The 12,947-nt window shown below is 34.3% G+C and overlaps 1 long non-coding RNA gene across 1 annotated transcript; it reads right to left on the bottom strand.

Annotated features, from left to right (window-relative positions):
- Positions 1-4,843: 4,843 nt before the first annotated feature.
- On the bottom strand, positions 4,844-7,161 carry LOC149795496 (uncharacterized). The gene is made up of 2 exons (XR_016422114.1): positions 7,083-7,161; positions 4,844-5,967 (listed from the first exon to the last, which is right to left on the bottom strand). It is a non-coding gene; the product is annotated as an uncharacterized LOC149795496 (long non-coding RNA).
- Between the last annotated feature and the right edge of the window lie 5,786 nt (positions 7,162-12,947).

The raw sequence follows: 12,947 nt of genomic DNA, 5'->3' as shown, positions 1-12,947 counted from the left end.
TTCCATCTGTTGCTGCTCACGCTGCTAGGGAAAAAAACTTGTGGAAACCAACGCAAAGTGAGTTTCTCAAAGATGTACAACAAAGTTGTATCGAATATGGACATGGCGGTTTATGGAATACTAAATATAATTGCGCCGATATGATATCTGTTGACATGGTCGCGTGTTGTCCTGGAAGTTTTTTGGGATTAGGCGATTGTGCTAAATATTTTGCGCAATTTGGACATCTTAGCAGCGAAATGACTTGTGTAGCAATTAATGGTCCGTTGCCAGATTTTCCGTTAACGGGATTTGCTTGTGTAGTATCATTTGAATTTGCTAAAAATCTTCATAAAATCTGTTATATTTGGTTTGGAAAACACTTCTCGGAGCGACGTTGGGTTCATACAGCGCTGTTGCGATATATGCTAGATTCTGCAATGTTAACGTCGTTGATAGTAGTGAAGCAATTATATCGTATAAAAAACAAACATCAGTTTGGTTGCCAATGGATCATGATGAAAAGAGAGCAAAAGATCTCGGTAGAAAAATAATTGGTAAATTTACTCAAGGCGGCGCATATGATCATCAACGACATCATTCTAGATTAATCATGGATGATGCTGAATTAGATTTTATAATTGCTGATACCGCTGCGAGAGCTATATTTTGTAATCGAGAAAATGTTTACCTTGCTGACGGAACAAAATTAGGTACCATTGTCAGCTACATCGAAGGGGAGTCTCCACAGTACACTCATTTAAGATCATCAATGCTCGCGTACGTAAGTATAAATTTACTATCAGTGATAAATAAATTCCCTTGTGACGCAGTTAGAGTAGCTACTGATTCATTTTATATTGATAAAAACACTTAGATACGGTATCAAAATTAACCGGCGATGGTTCATGGGGCACATGGAGAATTAAGGACGAAAATATTCTTGATTATTGTGAATCAGCTGATGTTGAAATTAGCTATAGCTGTTATCGCGATGAAATATCAGAAAATTCCTCGTCGCCGTCCGTGCACGATCCAATATCGCGATATAAAACAGTATACGTAAACGGGTCGGGAGTTTCAGGTAAAACGACGCGAGTTATAGAATTATTTAAAAACTCTGACGTGGTTGTGCTAACGACTTCACACAGACTAGCGAAAGAAATGAAGCAGCGAGGAGTTAATTCGTGTACTTATCACAGTTTTTTCAAATATAGCGGTGGAACATGGACATCTTCGCCGATGGGGGAAAATATATTAATAAAATTATTATTTGGGATGAAATTTGTACTGTTTCGTTGGAGGTGCTTAAAACGTTTCTCGATTGGTTATTGTTAAAAAATACCGCCGTGATAATGTGCGGTGATCATGGTCAACCTAACCCTGTTAATGGGGAATCTCCTCATATCTGGCTGAAGAATTTTGTTGATTATTATGAGGAAGTTGATACCGATTACAGATCACTTGATGTAAAATTAAGTGAATTTAAAAAATTAATTCGATTGCACCCAAATAAAATTCAGTGTAAAATTATGCGAGAAGTAATTTCAGAAACATCTATAAGAAACTTTTTAAATCAATAGAAACCAAATGATTTAATAGTTGCTAGTAGAAAAATAGTTAGAGATATGCTTCAACGGGAATTATTTCAACTACAACGAGAGAAATTTCCATTATTACCGGTATCGTTGTGTTATCGACCAGCTTATATGCGACGACAAAGTATTGACGTTGATGTACCGGGACAAGGAAAAAAGAACTTGGTGTTAAATGATATTGTTGCCGTTGAGATTAATTTCGTTGAGGAAGCACTAAATATGGATAAATCCCCATGGACGCTAGGATATGCAATGACAATTCATTCGTCGCAAGGATTAACAATTTCTGATATAGTTGTTTGGATTGTTGATAATCGCATAGAATGGTCGAATTTAGTCTATTTAGCTGTGTCTAGAGTTAGAAAAATATCTCAATTGAGACGAATTATTTTAGATTCGCTGATATAATAAAGAAAAAATAATCCAGTTACAAAGAATTTGATAAAAAAAATAATTAAAAATTTGACCTAGATGTCCAGTTTGTAATATCGCTGAAACAACGGCAAAATAATCATTGCTCGGGTTGTATTTGTATAATGTTATGGAAATATCGAAAAAATGATTCAAGACAATTTACCGTTGACAGGAAAGATAATAATTACGGTCATACACGAGAAAATGTCACATTGGCGTGCCTGGAGTGTAATAGACGTGTCACCGGATCGATTTAGGTGGTAATTGAGTATCTGCGGGAACTATTTGTAATTCTTCACGGGTAAAACCGCGTTGAGGAGCAAGTGAATCCAGTACATAAATTGCCGGTCTACCGGTTGATCTTGTCACGGTGGATATTTTATGTGCTGTAATACTCCAAATAGGATCCGTCGCCCTTTTTCTACCACCTTCAAATTCACCTGGTTTATATCAATATCTCACGATGATACTGCCTAGCACCGGCTGTGTTGAAAAATCGCGCCGTTTTATCGGTATAATTTTTTTTAAATCGCGATGGCCGGTCTCATATTTATTGCTCGTGTTGGTTCGCTATCTATTGCTGTTATTACATCTGGTAATCTTTCGACCCACTCGTATGATCTTGAATCCTGAATAAATTCCCTTGAGTATTGATATCCAAATAATCTCTCTGCGACTGTTTTATTAAATCGCTCAACAATTGCCTGATCGCGATGAATTCGAGTGTGTCCTCGCCGTATTTTAACGTTATTTTGTTTCATCAAAAATGATACCGCACCTAAAAATTCTCTACCAGGATCAACCTGGAGTAAATTTGGCCATTTTAAAGGTCCTCGTTGATAAACTTTATTAAATGCATCCGCGACCTCAACGGCAGTTTTTGTTGTTAGCGGTTCTGCTTCTTTATATCTGCTTGCAATATCAACTACTGTCAACATGTACTTGTATGTTTTTAGACCAATAATATCGTGCGGCAAAAACATAATATCGGCTTGATGAACTTCACTAGGGACACTGACGTCAAAATGCGCAAACGGGATTTGTTTCGGCGGTGGTAAATAAATTTGCCATACGGCTTGTTTGGATAACCACGATGCAGCAGTGGGAATATTTACTCGAGCAGCTTTAGCAAGTTTATTAATTTCCGCTTTACCTTTCCAAAACCCAGCCGGAGAATAATAAATCGATTCCATAGTATTAATTACCAGCATCAAGCGCTAATTTACCTTTCATCGCTGATTTTATCAACCAACTAGCTAATCTTCCTCTGATAGATTTACCAGGAATTAGAGATAATTGCAACATTCTAGATGTTTTAACGGCGTTGACACGCATACGCTGAGGAATATTCACCAAACTTGGTGTTCTGGAGACATGGATATTATTAAATTTAAAAACTTATTTAGTCGTGCTCAGTTGACTCCACATGGATTTATAACGATAAATTTGCATGACCCACGAACACGATATCGAGTTGGTCTTGACAAAATATTTTAACCATGTAGAGCAGCAACAAGGGTTCATCTCAGGTATATTTTCAGATTTGTTTTGCTGCTGCTTAAATATTTGATCCCATAAGGAAGCCTCTATTTTAGAAAATAAAGCTTTTTCTTAACAATTTGTTAGTGGAAGCCTTCCTTGGTATGAAATAAAAAATTTCAATTAGAGACTGTTCACCCTCCCTGCTTCTGACCTGCTATTAAAACCCACAGCAGAGCTTCAATAATGGGTGCATTATTTGACTAGAAAAGAACTTTAATAACTAAACGCACTCGGACCCCAAGGTGATCTTAATGTTGACCTTCCACCACGGCGGGTTGTGAAAGAAGAAAAACATAGTGAACAGACTATGCGCTTTTTCACGTCAGCTAAACCTGCTTTGAAAGATAATCGTTTACGCCATAGGTATTTTCTTCGCTCCAGAAATCTTCACGACTAAGGGAATATGGGCTCGTGTGTGCAGGCAAGGCGATGGGTGTCGTTTACACGCGGACCTGGGTTCGAATCTTTGTAGATAACGAATTAAAAATTCTCTAACCCGTATCATAGCATTATTTGTATTAAATATTAATTCTGCCTACTGTTATCAAGCATTTTCCTACAGAGTCTAGGGATAGCACTTTTCGTTCTGTTGTATATTTATAACTCTCTCTCTCTCTCTCTCTCTCTCTCTCTCTCTCTCTCTCTCTATATATATATATATATATATATATATATATATATATATATATATATATATATATATATATATATATATATATATATATATATATCACTGGTAATATCATAATTATTCATTTAGAGAGGTGACAAAAGATTTGTTTCTTTTGACAACAATGATGTAGTTTTTGACTCAAACTAGAATTGTTCGTTAGAAATTTCCAGTTTGTTTTACTTTAGTATTGTTGCACTGTAAGACGACTAAATTGTTGTGAAACCAGTGAAGACTGTACAACAGTCTCATTGAGTTTTTATAACAATTGCTTGTCCTATCCGTAGACGCATGGTTTGTATGTAAATATAACTTTTAGTGTTAGTTGCTGCACTGCTACAAGGTGTAGCTGGTGTACATAATATCCAAAAAGAAAACAGGATCACCTTGCTAGAACTGTCACGCGCTTGATGACGGATTCGAAAGGCCAGCAGACAACTCAGATCCCTTGGTAAGATGTGATTGTTCACATAATTGCAACCAGATTCTGTGGTTTTCAGTTCATGAAGCGGTCGTACTAGATTTTTTTAGTCACCTATAACGCTTTTGCTACACGATACACATAAAATGAAAGTTCTCATTGATGCTTTTAAATTCTTTGTCATGCACCATGACTATGTTAATGAGAAAAACTGCCTCATTTTCAAGAAATTATTTTATTTGTTATTGGGCAGAGCATTCTCTGTTTTATCTGACAGACATACATATGACAACAACACTTTTCACAAACAACTCTACACCAATTATAGGATACTTCATCTTTCAAAGAGAGAACAACACATCAAATTGAGCAACATGTATCTATATCCTAATACAGCGAAATAAAACAGTTACAGATTTTACTAGGAATGAAACAACTACTGTAATACAATAGTCCTAAGAAAATAAATGTATCAGCCAAAAAGTAACTAAATATAACATTTCTTTACACAAACATTGGCTTAAATCAATCTCAGCGCTAAATATTAATACCATATTTTGAACATCTATTATGTGATACAAATTGAGTCACAACCATGCAGGTTACAAATAATCAATTTACATATGAATAATGTGTGTGTGTGTGTGTGTGTGTGTGTGTGTGTGTGTGTGTGTGTGTGAGAGAGAGAGAGAGAGAGAGAGAGAGAGAGAGGTGTGTGTGTGTGTGTGTGTGATTTGCATTTTTAACGTAGCTTTAACAATTTTTCAGTCATATCGCTACGATGTCTGCAGTGTGGCAGTTTATAGTGATGTCTAGTATTGGGGAATCACACTGCAGACATGTAGCATGATGTCCCACCCAGTCACATTATCCTGACACCAGGCCGACCAATCGTAACACTAACATATTAATGCTGAGCGCCTAGTGATGGAGCGGTTAGTACCGATTTTGTAAGAGTTTGGTATCACTCGGTTGGGGTTCAAACCCACGACCGCCCGCTTCCAAGATGAACGCTGTAACCACTAGGCCACCGGAGCTGTCCAGATGAATAGTAAGAAATCTTACAAGTAAATTGTCTCCAGTAGTGTGTTATTAATGCAACCACATCGTTGGTCCTGACAAATGAGAACTGTTCCATCACACTCTCTGATTCTCTTTCTGATCATTGGCAGGTCGGGTCTAAGTACACGACGTGAAACACATGCTCCTTTTTCGGGTTGGTAGATGCACCGTTGTGATGGAGGACTGGTTACCTGTGCAGACCCTGATGTCAACAATAACAGTATACTGATCAAGGAAAAGAAAATACATCTTGCGATGACTGATTGTGTGCTTGACATCGTCTGTATAAAACGAAAATCAATGTACATTAGTGCTAGAGTTAAATACTATATTAAAAATATGAAAAGGATTCACCAAAATACACCTGAAAATACCGCCTTGGAAATAAAAGTTACTTTTAGGAGTTGATTCCAACTGAAGGAAACCATTGCACGAACCTTTTCAGACGAGAGATGGGGTAATTTCACAGTAATATATTGCAAATATACCATTGAAAGTATAATCTTAAAACACCCACACGCACGCACACACAAACACACACACACACACACACACACACACACATACATACATACATAGATACATACATAGATACATACACACACACATGCATACACACACACACACACACACACACACACACACACACAGACATATATATATATATATATATATATATATATATATATATATATATATATATATATATATATATATATATATATATATATATAAGTAATCACCTGAATCCGAGGTTGATTGCTGGATCACATTGTGTTTTACAGTTTTACATCAGAAAATCGTGATCATTGCGAGACGCGAAACATCGAGTAGTGATCTGAATTTTCCGATGGTGTCTACAACACGTGATCCTATGTTCAAGATCGAATTACTATGATAATGAATTTCTTTTTAATATTTACTTAGTAATTTTCCGATAAATTTATAAAGTCCCAAAAGCGTAACTGAAGAAAATAAAATTGCTTAGCATTTCAACCTTTCTGTTTCGCACTTCATCTTAAGTCATAAACCGAATTGAATTTTTGAACAGCTGATATGGGGATGAAGATCAGTTGTAGGAATCAAGCGTCTGTGTAACGACATTCATTCATTTTTACTATTACCAGTGTTAATAACATGGGGCATCAGGCTCATTCTAGGTATATAAGAAAGCTGTATATTATGCTGGAATACTGGATTATTTAAATAATGTAAATGATCATTGTTACGTACTTCTATGTTAATTCTAATACCATCAAGGATACAAGTATTGCACTTATTTATGTATTATCTCATTGAATCGCGCTTTTACCGTAATTGCATGCAAAATAAAAATAAAATAAGATAAAATCAATTAGAAATAATATACGCAAAATAGAAATGAAAGCAAACGAACCATTTTGTCTGTGCTATAAGCTCCTTCTCTGATGCAGAAATCTGGAATGAAACTTTTTATTTCTTAACAGCTGAATGTGCTACTTATATACAATTGATTCATCCTACGCTACATTTTATTTCCTCGAAATGCTATTTTAAGATCACTCGGAAATAGGAAATGCCCTCTTAGCTACTATGTATATGAAGGTATTTCACAAAATTGATGTACCATTGATGGCTGTACAATACGTATTTTTTATTTGTTCTATAATTAGATTAGACAATGAGATGTAACTGCTTTAAGCATCACGCCCATATTTGGAATTGTAATTAATTAGAAACTCGCTAGATGTCAAATAAGATCAATATAATGCTAAAAAAAGAAGAAAGATAGAAAAGAGAAGAAGCAAAGGTATTAGAAAATACTTTAATCATATAGATGGAATCTGTGCGCTTGTCACAGAACAAAGTTTTGGACTAAGGTGTTGAATTCTTTGTGGTGTTTTGTTTCAATTGAAGATTTGTATATTTACTCAAAATTTATAGTTTTGTTATTTATGTAACATTGTGTTATTTTATCGCAAACGATCTGTTTCCTTTTGTAAAGAAATCTGCTAACAAGAATCACACCAATACCAACCACAAGTAGACAGAATATGTAGGGAACATTGATTTATAAATTATTACATTCTGTAGTGTGAGCATATGTGTCGTGGTCATGCAAAACGCGTTCCTACGGCATTTTGAGTCGGAGTATATAGATAAATAAATATCATCCACGTTGTTCAAGTAATGAGGAATGATATCTTGTTATCGCATTCTTTCATTCAAATAATCAGATGTCTTATCTGTTTTCCTTTTGAACTCTGAAGTAATTTCTCTGTAATAATTCTATAAGTTTATTAATATTTAGTTGTATCTTTCTTAAGTTCCTTCTGGATACCATAATTTGAATAGATAAATGTAACTGCTAGATGCGTAGCTTGCTCCTCTAGTAATGATTCTTGCTGCTGATATTTAATTATTAGTCGAGCAGTAACGAAAAAGGGTTTACCAAGTAAACCATCTATTTATGAGTAAAAACAGCATTCTTCAGCCATTTGTTTAATGCTACCTTTAGACGCATTAGGTAATAGGTTTTTGTTTCCTAAGTCAAATAATTATAACAGAGTCTCTATTAGTTAGATTCTATATGAGCTTTAAAGATAAGATTTGTGTTTTTCATGCACACCTGGGTATGTTAAGTTCTGTATTGGGGACGACTAAGCATAACTTTGGTTGTTTCCCTCTTACATAATTTACACATTTTTAAATTATCTTGAACGTCCATGATGTAAGTTGAAAAAAAAGAACTAATGAGAAGCAAGATTTTCTGATTCAATATTGGTCTACGTATATTTTGACTAAATTATATTAAGCTAAAAGGGTCGAACGATTGTTAAATCTGTTAGTGTTATGTAAGATATGGGGTTTATTTTCGGACTTGAAACTGTGTGGCAAACTCCGACTTTAATCATAATGGAGGAGCAGAACTTAATTTCGGTGATGATAAGTGTATAGTAGTTGCTAAATTCACACTTGCATTAACTCTACCAACAATAAGGAATGACACTAACTTTTGCTAAAATCTGAGGATGCTGCTAATTAGTGATAATTGAATGAAACAGCTGTATCTTATTGGATGTATCTTATTATCAAACTGGTAATTTCTTTCACAAGAAGAGCACTAAAACTGGATAGAATTTGTAATCGAACGGAGCATACATGACATAAATTTGAAGACGATGACTTATTTTTGTTTCTATTTTTTATACATTGTTATTTCTCTTGAAAATAAACATTTGTGGGTTTTGAAATAGTTGTGTTTTGTTTTTCCTTGCTTGCTGGTACCTTGTATAGTTTGGCTGCACGTAAACAACTAAAAACAAACATGACCTTATCTACATTTACTAGGTTATTCACGTGACAATCGTTAACGTTTTTGTACAGAAGATAGGAATATCCGTAATTTGTTAGACGATGTCCTCAATATGTTATATATACAATTTACTATACTTTGTCCTCTATATGGTATATCCCTAACTGACCACAACTTGTCCTCCACGTGTTAAATCTAATTTGCCAGACCTTTTCCTCAAAATGGTGTATATTTAGTTTACCATACCTTGTCCTCTATATGGTATATCCCTAATTTGTCAGACGAAGAAATCAATATGTTATATCTCTACCTTATCAAACATTGTCCTCAATTTGTTATTTTGTTTTATTCATCAGACATTGCCCTCTATATGTTATATCCCTAATGTGTTAGACCATGTCCTCAACATGTTATATCTGTAATTTATCTGACCTTGTCCTCTATATGTTTTATCCCTAATATACCAGGCCATGTCCTCCACATGCTGCATCCCTAATTTGCCAGACCTTCACCTCTATATGGTATATTCCCAATTTACCAGACCGTGTTATTATCTATATTACATGATCCTGGCCTTTACCAGACCGTGTTACAATCTACATTACATGATCCTGGCCTTTACCAGACCGTGTTATAATCTATATTACATGATCCTGGCCTTTACCAGACCGTGTTATAATCTATATTACATGATCCTGGCCTTTATAAATTATATCTTTAGTCTTGCTTAATAATTGTACATGAACCTTGAATAGTTTACTTGACCTTGAATGTGTATTTTGGTGTTAACAGATTACAGGTTTGTACATTTTCCCATATCATATACATAATTTCCCCCTTCCTTATACCGTATCGTTTTACGAAATTCTTCAACATTTGAGTGCATTCTTCATAAAAGTCAGCAAAGTAATAATTTTATCCTCTGGATTCGTTTTCCTCAGCACATCTAACGTTGACAACTTTTATCTCGTCGAATTAAGAAATATGCATTATATCTACATACCAACATAGTTGCTTTATTTCTATCACCGGCATAACAACTTTTGAATTGAGCACAATTGATCTTTGGGATGTTATTGATACAGTTCAAATTGGTATTCGGTATTTGTTTTGCTAATTGTGTCCATAGTCTGTCTGTGCCATTTAATATCGATATTAATGAAATGATACATTGGAATCTGACCGCGGCAATGAATATATATTTTTATTTTAGAATAATATTATAGGGATACAATCTTATACTACCTTAGCCAGTATTGGTTTAATTTTTCTAACATTCTTGTAAACAAACAGGCCCAATATTTCGCACATTCGTATTACTGTCGATAAAGAACAATCATTACTCCATGCGATATCAGTGTCAACTGTTATTGTCCTCATCAAAACTACGCTGTGTTGAAAATAGCAGCATACATGTATGTTATGAGGAAATTGTATGAAACTGCCAAATCCTTTGATTATTAAAAGGGACAGAAATTCCCCTGACGTTTTCTCTTTTGTCTCTGTGAAAATAAAGTATTTATCATAACTGATTTGAAATAAGAATTAAAATACGTAGCCAAATCGTACACACAGTATAGTATCACAGTTGATTTCTTTTGTCGACTGTCATTATGAGAACAAGGGCGAGCTCAAAGAAAGAAGAAGATTGATAACAAAGAGGTTTTTTAGAATCAATTAGTCTACCACAAATAGTGATAGTATATCGAATTGTTTATAACTGTGCATTAGACAATATTGTATGACGATAGTAACCGAAGTAATAAGCTCTGTTAATGGATGCAATTAAAATGTCTAAAGCAAAACATTACCAAAATAAAGGAGAAATGGCTGAACTCTCTAATTTGTCCTTTGAATCATTTGATTTGTTAATTAGATCAAGATATTTAAATTATACAAAAATAAAATTTGTTTTCGTGATGCTGAAGTCTGATATTTTGCTTCATGAGCCTTGGTTTCATATTCCTATTGTATTGCTAGATAATTATATCAGACATTTCCTCTGTATACAAGATCGTGTCAATTATTAATGTTCAGGAAATGAATGAACACACTATTAATTATTTCGGTTATCTGCATATTCCACAACATCCTTTCAAGGCATTAACTCAATGCAAATAAATTATAAATTCATTTCAGGTGTGAGATTGATTTCAACACATCTGAAAATCTGGCCCTAAATTAATATACATAGAGAGAGAGAGATAGATAGATAGATTGGTAGTCGAATTGAAGATTCTTGAGATAAACCTTTTGAACAATTTGGTTATTTTGAAGCACATAATCTTCAGGATTGTTCATCGGATTGGAAAAGCTGAAAAATTAACCACTTTACAGAAGCCTCACTGCTCAGATAGCCAAATAATATTTTAATACATAATTGCTCTCACATAGATAAAAAATAGACATTGTCTATTCAATCGATAATACACTGAGTATTACTATCTTTGTAGGTGATCAGAAAATGTTATCCTAAAGATATGAGTACATGACATCATATCGCAAGCAATTAGATTTTAGTTTAATAAATTTAAAGGACAGGGTTATACTATAAAAGGAAATGGTTTACCGTAGTCTTCACCTTGATTTTGGATGTCGTCGATAAAAAGCACATATTAGTGTCATCGGATTGGCTATTTAACAATTGAAACTCTCCTAACGCAACGATTGGAAAGGGGTCTTAACATATCATTGACGTTTGTCAGTGTTAATTATCTATAGAGTGAGGGTAATAAGTCAAAATGACGAAAATCACCAAGATTTTAGTTGGAAATAATCGACTTATATGCATATCTTAGCTACCGCTCTTTTTTTATCTTTTTTTTTTTACCAGCGACCGGTTTTCTGACCACCGCTTTTAATAGGCGGATATCGTACTTGAATGAAACAGGCATGAGGACGAGCCCAATACATACATATTCACTCGTTTCAAGTATACATCTTCTATTCAATCGATAATTCACTGAGAATTACTATGCTTGTCCAGAAAAAGTTATCCTAAAGTTAAAATTTGCAGCACTGTCCAACATTTACTTATAAAACAAGAAATGGTGAATTTTATTGTGAGATTATCACCACCTTTTCTAGGATTGCATTTGTATTTGTCTGCAATGTGATTGTTTATATAGGTCTTTGAAAGTGGCTGCATAAAAAATTTCTTTTACCATTATTGTATGGTTTGTTTTAATAATTGTTCAAAAAGTTTAAAAAGTGAATTAAACATAGTCACCCACTCAGATCTATCCCTATACATGGAAGCATGCAATAGAAGGAAAGACCTACTCAAATGCTGCACTTTCCGCTATGCCCCTGTAGTTTGTATTAAATGAATAACAGATATATGTCATTGCGTAGGAGGAAAACGTACCATTGACATGTGTGGCGAGTAGTATACTATCAGGTCGGTTCTCAACTGAACAACATGTCCAGGAAAACTTAATGTTCTAATTTTGGCTCTGGCCTACATCTCACGCTAATTTTAGATCTCTACGTGGAAATATCAAATGCTATTTGTTTTTTAAAGTATAAACTTTGTTCGATAAAATTAAGTCTATTGATATGTTTTAAAATCTGAAAAAAAATGTCACTTTTGAAGTGATAAAACATGCCGTTTATAGAACATCCAGAACGTTAACGTGCTTCAGACTTCTGGCAGAAAAGTAGGTTTACGTCCTATTTAAGACAAAGTTAGCATATAACGGTGATATCTTGACTTGTTGTGTGCATAGTTGTTATCAAGGACAAATATATCACTCTCAAATTAAAATGTTTTTCTTTTACCAATGACGGAAAAGTATGCTCCTCTAAATATTTCTCCATTATAAAAATGACGGTCAATATACATAAGTATCCGGAACATTTTTCTGTCGTGTAACAATCACATTCTGTTCTTTTGTCGGACATAAATACCTTTTGTTGCATATTTGATAAATTGCATTGTTAAATGTGAGGATATTGGACATAAGT

The sequence above is a fragment of the Sinohyriopsis cumingii genome, chromosome 7, assembly GCF_028554795.1.
Source record: "Sinohyriopsis cumingii isolate HCF-2022 chromosome 7, ASM2855479v2, whole genome shotgun sequence".
Lineage (NCBI taxonomy): Eukaryota > Metazoa > Mollusca > Bivalvia > Unionida > Unionidae > Sinohyriopsis > Sinohyriopsis cumingii.
The sequence above is the reverse complement of the archived record's forward strand: the minus strand, read 5'-3'. Positions and strand labels throughout refer to the sequence as shown.